Here is a 10,644-nt window from a genome sequence, read left to right on the forward strand (position 1 = left end):
CACCCCACCCAAACCTATGCTGTTGTGGGAATAACAATTTCATATGAGACAACTAGAAACTGGAACTTGCGACTGATCTCAAGACAAAAGTGGAGGAAAATAACCTGGTGTGGAGATGCATTCATGGACATGTAACTGTACAGTCACATAAGACCCTGTGTATAGAGGGACCCTGCACTTCATTTCATAGAGTGGCCATCCTCAATTTTTTTTTCTTTTTTAAATTTCTTGTAACTCTGTAGTAGCAAATACCCATCTGTAGGAACTAACTGAATAAGCCACATAACAGAGGACTGTGAAGCTGCAAAAGGAACAAGGCAGACCACCACATACTATTGTCTGGAGGAGAGGCTATTTTATTTTGTTTTATTTTCTTATTGTGGGATGTGGGAGTGTTCAAGAAAATTAAGTTCAGGGATTTCATTATTATAAAGGGAAATAGGGTCCTTTTCCTTGTTGAGACTGGAATAGATTTATTCAGGAAATGAATAGCCTCTAAGAACCATCTATATGTAGGGAGCTGCTAGGCAGTGAATAAAAAGCACTGATAAAAACAAGGCAGTATGGTGGTATGGAGCCAGGTGTAAATGGATTCTAATGAATTTAGATAAACCACATAATAGTTCTGATCTTAAGAAGTTGTAAGATTTAAATGTGTGTGAGCGCCTGGTACAGTGGTTGGCACATAGTAAGCCCTTGATATATGGCAGTATATTAATATGAAGGGAAAATAGATGTATCAAACCATGACAGTAGAACCTGAGGTATTAGTCAGACCAGGCTGCCATAGCAAAATACCACAGACTGAGTAGCTTAAGCAATAGAACTTTGTTTTTTCAGAGCTCTGGAGGCTATGTGTTAGGATCAGGGTGCTGTCTTGGACAAGTTCTAGTGAGAGTACTCTTCCTCAGCAAGGAAGAGAGAGTTTGGGTGTCTCTTCCTCTTCTTATAAGGATGCCAGTTCTACTGGATCAGATCTCCACCCTTAAAGACTTCACTTAATCTTAACACCTTAAAGGTCCTGTCTCCAAATGCAGTCACAAGGAGGATGAGGGCCCCTCGTTTGTATTTAAGGGATACAATTCAGACCATAACACCTGACATAAGTACAAGAAGGACATCAGTGAAAGTGCACAGCTTTTCAGGTCAAGGGAGGTCAGAAAGGCTTCACAGAGAAGGTGATTCCTAAAATGTTTCTCTGTCTAAAAGGTATAAAAGATTCCTAGTTTGGCCACTTCTTTGAGTCATATTTTTGTGGGGCAGCTGAACATACGTACTTAATAATTTTTTCTCCTGTTAATCTGTCTTTTATTAGAAGTGGGGGTGTTTCACTCAAGATCCTAGAAAAGCAGAGGGACAATTATTTTTCCTGCCCTATACCTCCTTCCAGAAAGTATTTACATTTTGAATGCTAAGAAAGGTAAGTTAATCAAAAATAATTCATCTCAAAAGGTAAATTTTTAAGGACCAAATCTCCCAAATGGATGAGGTGTTGCACCCCTCAAATGATTTTGAGTAGTAAGAATGTGAGTTATGGAGAGAGGGAAGGGGACCCTTGTAGGGAGAACTTGTAAAGGCAGGTTAGATGGTGAGTAAACAATTCTCCATCTTTCAAATTTATCAAAAAAAATTAAAAAGGAGATGCCTCTTCCCAAACTTATGTTTGAAAACAGAAAAGTTGGATAGCATTCTACTTGGAGCCTGTGGCAGAAATTCCTTTATCTTCAAAAACAACATTGGTAAATTCCCAAAGAGAATGAACCCAAACTGAAAAGCACTCAGTCATTTTCCATTTCCTCTGCAGGGAATGAGGGAAAATAAGAAAGACTATTGCTCACTTGGCCAGCCTCTTTCTGAATCAGCTTATTCTAGAAAGCTGAACTACTTCTACATAGATATTGCAGATATCAGAGGTCTCATTAACTAACTGTACCTCTGCTAGTAATAATGATGGGTTTAATACAGGCTGTTATACAAGGAAGACTTTTTTTGTTATGATAAATGTTAAGTTACAGATCTGAGAATGTGGCAGTCTTTTCAAAACCACAGAGAAAATGGACATTAGTGGAACAGAGTTGCAACTTAGAATAAAGATGTGGTTAAGCATGGAGTCTCCATACTGCTTTAAGTTCCATTCCCTGCCCTTCATGTTGTGTGATCCCAGCTAAGACAGGGAAAGGTAGGCTGAACATCATTTAATAGTTTCAAACTGAAGATCACTTAGATATCCAAACATACCCTCAGCAGAGAAACAGAAGAAATGAGGTGGTTGTGGGTAGGGGGTCAAAGATAAATTTTAATCTTGGGCAAAAAGACCAATAAGAAAGTTTAACTATAAGGTGTAGAATAAGTGCTAAGCCTACCAGTAAGGAAACAGGTATAGAAAAAGAACGCCTTTAGAAGGAAGGAGATGTGTGCTTAGTCCCAGTTTTATGACTATGTTGTCATCCACTAGCATGTAAGCAAGATGTGGGCAAGAACACTTTGTCTGTTTTGTTCACTGCTACCATAGTCCCACCCACAACTTCATTTTCTGTGGTTTCAGTTACCTGCCATCAACTGCAGTCCAAAAATATCAAATGAAAATACCAGAATCAAAGAATTCATAAGTTTTAAATTGAATATCATTCTGAGCAGCATGACAAAATCTCACGCCATCCCACTCCCCTAGCCAAGGATGCAAACCATCCCTTTGTCCCGCATATCCACACTGTATACATTCCCTGCCCTGTCTTGGTTGTCAGATCAATTGTCACAGTATAGCAGTGCTTGTGTTCAACTAAACCTTATTTTCCTTAATAATGTCTCACTTACCTCACTTCATTTCCATCATGTAGGCATTTTATCATTTTAAATCATCACAAGAAGAAGGGTGAATATAGTACAATAATAAATTTTGAGAAGATGGAGGCATAGGTAGACACATTGTGCCTCTTTGCACAACCAAGATAGGGACAACAACAATTTAGAAACAGCATAACAACCAGAACTGACAGAAAATTGAACTGTATGGAAGTCAGACAACCAAGGAGTTAAAATAGTCACGTTCATCCAGACCAGTATGAGGGGTGGAGTTGGACAGCCAGGCGGAGAGGGGTCACAGCACAAAGAGTGGTGGGACCCCCCATGTAAGGCATCCCGGGCATGCAAGACCACAGCGGGCAGACCCTGGGTCAGCAGGCGGTGGCTGGCAGGCCCAGAAAGGCGGCGACTGTGAAGCAAGGAAATAGAGCCTAGGGGCATTGATTGAAAACACTTGTGGGGGTTGAGGCACAGGGAGAGACTCCCAGCCTCACAGGAGAGTTCCATGGAGAGACCCACAGGATCCTAGAATGTACACAAGCCCACCCACACAGGAATTAGCACCAGAAAGGCCCAGTTTGCTTGGGGGAAGTGGTTGAAGTCCTACAGAGAGTGGAGCAAGCACCATTGTTCCCTCTTGGACACCTCCCTCACATACAGTGTCACAACCCAGTGACTGGGTTGCCCCGCCCTGGTGAACACCTAAGGCTCCACCCCTCATACTTAACAGGTGTGACAAGACCAAAAAAAAAAAAAAAGGCCCAAACGGAAGAACAGATCAAAGCTCCACAGCAAATATATCTAAGCGACTAAGAGATAGCCAACCTATCAGATGCACAGTTCAAAGCACTGGTGATCAGGGTGTTCACAGAATTGGTTGAATTTGGTCACAAATTAGATGAAAAAATGAAGGCTACACTAAGTGAAATGAAGGAAAATGCACAGAGAACCAATAGTGATGGGAAGAAAACTAGGACTCAAATCAATGGAGTGGACCAGAATGAAGAAAGAAACATCCAACCAGAAAAGAATGAAGAAACAAGAATTCAAAAAAAATGAGGAGAGGCTTAGGAACCTCCAGAACATCTTTAAACATTCCGACATCCGAATTACAGGGGTACCAGAAGGAGAAGAGGAAGAGCAACAAGTGCAAAACTTATTTGAACAAATAATAAAGGAGAACTTCCCCAATCTGGCAAAGGAAATAGACTTCCAGAAAGTCCAGGAAGCTCAGAAAGCCCCAAAGAAGTTGGCCCAAGGAAGAACACACCAAGGAACATCATAATTACATTATCCAAGGTAAAAATGAAGGAGAAAATCCTAGAAGCAGCAAGAGAAAAGGAGACAGTAACCTACAAAGGAGTTCCCATCAGACTGTCAGCTGGTTTCTCAAAAGAGACCTTGCAGGTAAGAAGGGGTTGGAAAGAAGTATTCCAAGTCATGAAAAGCAAGAACCTACATCCAAGATTGCTCTATCCAGCAAAGCTATCATTTAGAATGGAAGGTAGATAAAGTGCTTCTCAGATAAGATCAAGTTAAAGGAGTTCATCATCACCAAGCCCTTATTATATGAAATGTTAAAGGGACTTATCTAAGAAAAAGAAGATCAAAAATATGAATAGTAAAATGATAACAAACTCACAATTATCAACAGCTGAACCAGAAAAAAAAAAACAAAAACAAACACAAATTAAGCAAATAACTAGAACAGGAACAGAATCACAGAATGGAGATCTCATGGAGGGTTATCAGAGGGGGCGGGGGAGAAAAGGTACAGGGAATAAGGAGCATAAATGGTAAGTATAAAATAGACAGGGGGAGGTTAAGAATAGGATGGGAAATGGAGAAGCCAAAGAATTTACATGTACAACCCATGGACATGAACTAAGGCTGGGGGAATGCTGGTGGGAGAGGGATGCAGGCTGGAGGGAATAAAGACGTGGGAAACAAATGGGACAACTGTAATAGCATAATCAATAAAATATCTTTTTTAAAAAGAAAAGAAATTACAGCTCAGAAGGGGCAGCCCAGGAGTCTGTGAACTGGGCAGCAGTGGCCCTGAGAGGTTCTAACCCAGCTGTCATTCTCTGGACACTGCCTTCTGCCCTTGCCACTGGTGGCTTAGAACCCTATTGCTCTCTATCCTGAGTAGCGTGTTGCAAGATAATTCAGATATACACATGCTCTCTAGCTGTCCATGCCAAATTCTACAAGTTTGAACTTGTACCCAGTCTCCTCTTGTATTTGTCATCTATAAATTTCTCTTTGTAGCTTCTCTATCTCATTTAGTCCTAGCCCCAAGTCTTCTCTGACCTCCTTAGGGGTCATTACATTTTCTACAAAGTCCCAGAGGAGCACTGGAAAGGCACACTACATTCTGCCAAGCACACAATTACGGCTGTAGCAATCTGCCCTGAAGAAGACCGTTAAACTTTCACTCAGTCCTGTCTTTTACCCTTTGTCAGTTCTGAATATACACAGTAAGACTGAGACAACATAAGCTGTGCCTTTTCTCAGCCTATCATTACAAATGAAGAATTGTCCTATTTTAAGATATCTGGAGAGATTTCTCACCTTCTAAGTAACTGTGTTCAGCAACCCTCACAGAAGACTCTATTATATTCTCATCTATCCCATATGCTAAAGTTAAGACCTGCTATTTGTTGAAGCAGAGATTGGTTCAATATTTGTTGTCCTTTAATATCCTTTCTCTTCATCCTCTATGGTAATAGAAGCCCTGATTGGTAGATATTCATATAGATACTTAGCATAAAGATTGCATAATTTCGCCCCCCCACACACACACACATTTAAGTGTGGCCATGTTGCTAAGAGCTGGCTAATTGCATGTAATGGGAAAAGATATGTTCAGCTCTGGGATATGTCTTAATGAAGGGGCATGACCACCACTCCCCCACTTTCTATCCCACTGCTTGTAATGTGGATATGGATATGATGGCATGTCATATAGGACCATGTAGATAAAAGCAGTATCATAAGTATCAGAGAACAATAAAAAGGAAGGAATTTTGGATCCCTGAGTGATTCATGGAACAAAATCTCCATTCCATCTCTGGAACCTTCGACTCCTTGACTATAACATGAGAGAGAAATACATTTCTACCTGGTTTTAGTCACAGTTACTTTGGGAAACTATATAATAATAAATATACTTGCTCGCTGTGCATGAATCTTCTTTTAAGTCCAACCACACTCATTCTTCTGACTCTATCAAGATAAATGTCTATTTTCCCCTGCCCTTGTAACTTTCCTGTAAACTTTCTCCAGATACTCTCTATTACTCAAAGTATTTAACTTCTCTAGGGGTTCATCTCCTCATCAGTGAAGTGGAGACAGTGGTACCTACTTCACAGTGTTATTTAACATAAAATGAGACTGTATATATATATATATACAACAGATTAAAGATGGCCACAATTTCATTGGTATTGCTCCCACTGAGAGGCAAGTTCTCTGCCCTTTTGCCCTTGAATCTAGGTGAACTCTATGACTACTTTTATCAGGAGACTACGGCAGAAGTAATGCTGTGGCCCCATTCAACATTGCTCAGTGCTAGAGTTAACCTAGTTACCCTTGGTTAAGTGACCTTCTGAGGGTCAGTAAAACACTAGCTTGAATTATTTTTTCTTTTTCATAATTTTGTAGACCAGATTAAATTAGAAAAATACCCATATTTATACTCTTGGCCTCCACTTCTGTCTCTTGGAACCCTTATTCTTGGAAGCCAGCTGCCATCTAAGAAGTAGGTTACTCTAAGACCACCGTGCTGTGGGAAGCCAAGTCATATGGAAATTGGGGCCAAGGAACATTGAGGTGCCAAACATGTGACTGTGGGCCTCCTAATCTCAGATGCCCTAGGGATGCCATGTAGATCCTAGACAAATGGCCCAGCAAAGGCCTCCCCAAATTCTCTGCCCACAAAATCAGAACCAAAATAATAGTCTGTTTTAAGTCACCAAGTTTTGGGGGTAGTTTGTTAAACAGCAATAAATAACCAGAACTACGGACATAAGCATGTGATAAACACTGACTGTTTGCTGGCCCTGACTCAGGTTTAGCAGTCAGCACTCAGTGACTCCTTGGAAGTCCTCCAGCATGATGATATTCTATGTGAATAATACTGCACTTTAATAAAGAAACACATTTATTATTCTTATCACAGTTTTTATTTTCACTATTTTGATAACAGTATTTTAGTTTAGTTGGTTTCCTTTGTAATACTGTGTATTTTGTTTGACACAATTAAAAATCTTATGCTTAAATAAAATCCATAAAACTTCATTAAACTTCCAAAGAATTTATGACAAAAAAAGTGAGAAAAAGAAGAAAATAAATAAAGAATCCTTGTTGGGGGATGGCAGAGCAGATGAAAGGAAACTGGGTACCTGAATAATTGCATGAAGCAGAATCCCCTCCCTAAGCATTCCCACAAACTTGTAATGGACTGTGATAGCAGCTTAAAATAAACTTTATTGTGTTAAGCCACGGAGATTTGGGAGTTTTGTTATTTAGCCTATTCTTCCTAATATAATGTCTAATTATATAAGATTTCATTTATATGCATCAAAAAATGCTACCTGGAGGAGAGGCTATGATAAAGGACAGAATAGTTTAGCCAGGATAATATAAAAAGATAAAGGTGATTGTAAAGATTATAACCAGTCTCACAGATGACCTCAGCCTGGGATCTTGCTGCACTGGAGTCCCTCCTTGCCCAAGCTTTACCATCTCTCCTAATGCACACTCTCAGGTGCTTGATCTCTTCCTTAATACTGACCCTTTGCCTCCTCTAAGCTTTTTCCAGGTTCTCTGAGGGATGGCTATTGCTCAGTGTTGACCCTTGCTGCCTTTGAGCACTGGCCTCTGACTCTCCTTGGCTCAGGATGATCTCCTTGGCTTCCCCCTGTGCCTCATTCTTGGTCTTGGCCTGAAGTCTTCTGGCCTGGCTCCCACCCAGTACCCAGAGTGCCCCCGCCTAACATCGCCTGATGCTGAAGTTAAGCCATTCACCCTTGCTTGAGTGACCGTCTGAGGGTTAGTCAATACTAGTTGGAATTATTTTTTCTTTCCCATAATTTTTTAAGCAGATTGAGTTAGAAGAATATACATATTTATACTCTCAACTGTTCATATTACCTGCTATATAGTGCATGAAAGTAAAAAAAAAAAAAACATCTTTATTGAGCACTTTACTATGTGTCAGCCAATATGTTAAGTACTTTTGCATTTCCTTTAATCATTGCCAAAATATCCCTCTGAGGCACATATTATAGCTGCACATTTTCAGAAGAAATAAAATGGGGATCTACAAGATTAAATTATTGCCTAAGATCACACAGCTATCAAGAAGTAGAGCTGGGAGTCTGAAATAGGTTCATCTCGTCCCAAAGCCCTTCTCCTTTTCACTCCACAATGTTGACTCTGACAACCCCATTTTGGGCTACGATTATTCAAATAGGCATATAGAGTACATATACAGTAGGCAAATAGGCTGGAGGAAATACAGTGCAAATGAATGAGAACTGTCCTGGCCATAAGTATTTCATATTTCTCTCAACAATTTGAACCACACAACAGAAATATGGCCATCACACCCTGGCCAAGCAACTCAGTTGATTGGAAAGTTGTCCCTTCCCATACACCAAAACACTGTAAGCACAATCCCCAGTCAGGGCATGTACCTAGATTGTGAGTTTAATCCCCTGTCAGGGTGAATATGGGAGGCAACTAATTGGTGTTTCTTTTTCTCTCTCTCTCTCTTCCTGCTTCTCTTTCTAAAAATCAATGAACATATTCTTGGGTGAAGATTCAAAAATAGAAAGAAAAACAATGTAGCCATCACTTGCCAATGATGTTAAGGTGATTAGTTGAGCAGCAGTCAAAAATAATCATGGTAAAATTTAATAAGGACAGAACTTCAAAAGCAAAAATACAAATACACACCTTAGAAGATTAATTTTGTGTACACTTAAAAATATTACCAGGTTCACAATCACTCAGCTGAACAACCCTAATGATATATTTTGATGTTGGTGATAGTGTTGAATATTGTGCTGTTATTTTTTAAAGTGTGACTCCAGGAGTTATTGGCAAAAGAAATCATGGCATGGAGAAACCATGATGTAACCTTTCCACTCTGTTCAACCTTGGCCAGGACTTCATTGGATTATGTGGTCATTTTGGAGCCCCTCATTGCAAGTGGTATATGAAGGCCTTGGCCATGTTCCAGGGGCAAAGCAACAATAATGGTTAGGTTGGGGTACAGAGCTTTATTAACAAAGCCCAGGAGATCATGTTTATGGAGAAGCAAGAGAGATAAGTGACTAGAGATCAGGGTGAAAAGTCAGAAATTTCAAACGCTATCGAAGCATTTTTCAAATTGTGCACCAGAGGCCACAGGTATCGACCACCATCACCGCAATGTGTTAGAAATGCAGACCTTGGAAAGATCCCAAACCTACTAAAGCAAATTTCTGTTGGAGGACAGGGAAGCACCCCCAAGGATTATGAACACTAAAGATGAGAATCTTTGTGCCGGTGTTTTCCAACCTTCACTGTATGTTGGAATAACCTGGAAACACTCCCCAGAGAGTCTAATTAATTGGTCTGGGATGGTCTAAAGGCATCAGAATTGTTAAAGCTCCCCATGTGATTCTAATGTACAGCCAAGGTTGAGAACCTCTGCTCCGTGCTAAGATATAGCATATGAATGCCAACAAGCAAACTGGCCAACTGCCACCGAATAGTTGAGAAACTGGGTAATATTAAGTTTGTGAAACATTTTAATTAAATAATTCCTTAGTATTCACTGTGAGTTACCTTTCCAGGATATTTTTATAACAGTGATTTGTCTGCTCTGGTAATCAGGACCTGAGCCTCAAAGTCATTGTGAACATAAGGTTTTTTTCTCTGGATTCTGGAGACTGCACTCTACCTTTCACTTTGGTTTTTCTGACAAGGGCTTTGTGGAATGATAAATAAAGTTATTATAGAGTGCTTTTAAACAATGGCAAATGCCGGAGAATGACCTGAGCCTCTTGGTTCTCAGTGTGGTCTTCCTCTTTACTATGGTCAACTCTAGGCACCAAATCTGATAATTAGAAATGTCCTAGTAGTCATAGGTGCGACAGGCAACTTGTTCCATAGCAGAATAGGGGAAATTAGTGCTGCTGATATCAGCCATTTGTGCCTTAGATCAAATTTGAGTTTCTTACCAGGGATATTTGCATTTTGGACCTTATCTGATTGTATAATGATATTAACTGGCTCCTGAAGGTGTCTGAAAATTTCTGGTAAAGGCCCTTCCCTACTCTCTTAAAATTATATTTTAGGCAAATTTCTTCTTTTTCTATAGATGCATAATTTTGTACCTTATATTTTAAAAATTGTGACAAAATATGCATAACATAAAATGTATCTACCATCTTAACCATTTATAAGTTTACAGTTCAGTAGTGCTAAGTACATCTACATTGTTCAACCAATCTCCAGAATTCTTTTCATTGTGCAAAACTGAAACTCTACCTATTAAACAGCTTTCCCATTCTCCCCTCCCCTACTTGCATATCTTTTGAACATGAGAGTTAACAGTTTAATCTACTCTTTAATAAGTTTCCTATAATTAAGTGGTCTACAAAGTTTTACTTGGTGTTAAGTATATTTGCCAATTTAGTCTTAGATCAAAATATTTTCTTTCTCCTTCATGGATCCATATATCACTGGTCTAGGGCAACACATACAAGTACATTCTGGTTTTTATTTTGGTAAAGTATTCATCCATTTAAGAAAGAATAACAGTGGAATTTTTTAAACTAAGTTTCT

The sequence above is a fragment of the Phyllostomus hastatus genome, unplaced genomic scaffold, assembly GCF_019186645.2.
Source record: "Phyllostomus hastatus isolate PE091 unplaced genomic scaffold, TTU_PhHast_1.1 phas_scaffold_78, whole genome shotgun sequence".
Lineage (NCBI taxonomy): Eukaryota > Metazoa > Chordata > Mammalia > Chiroptera > Phyllostomidae > Phyllostomus > Phyllostomus hastatus.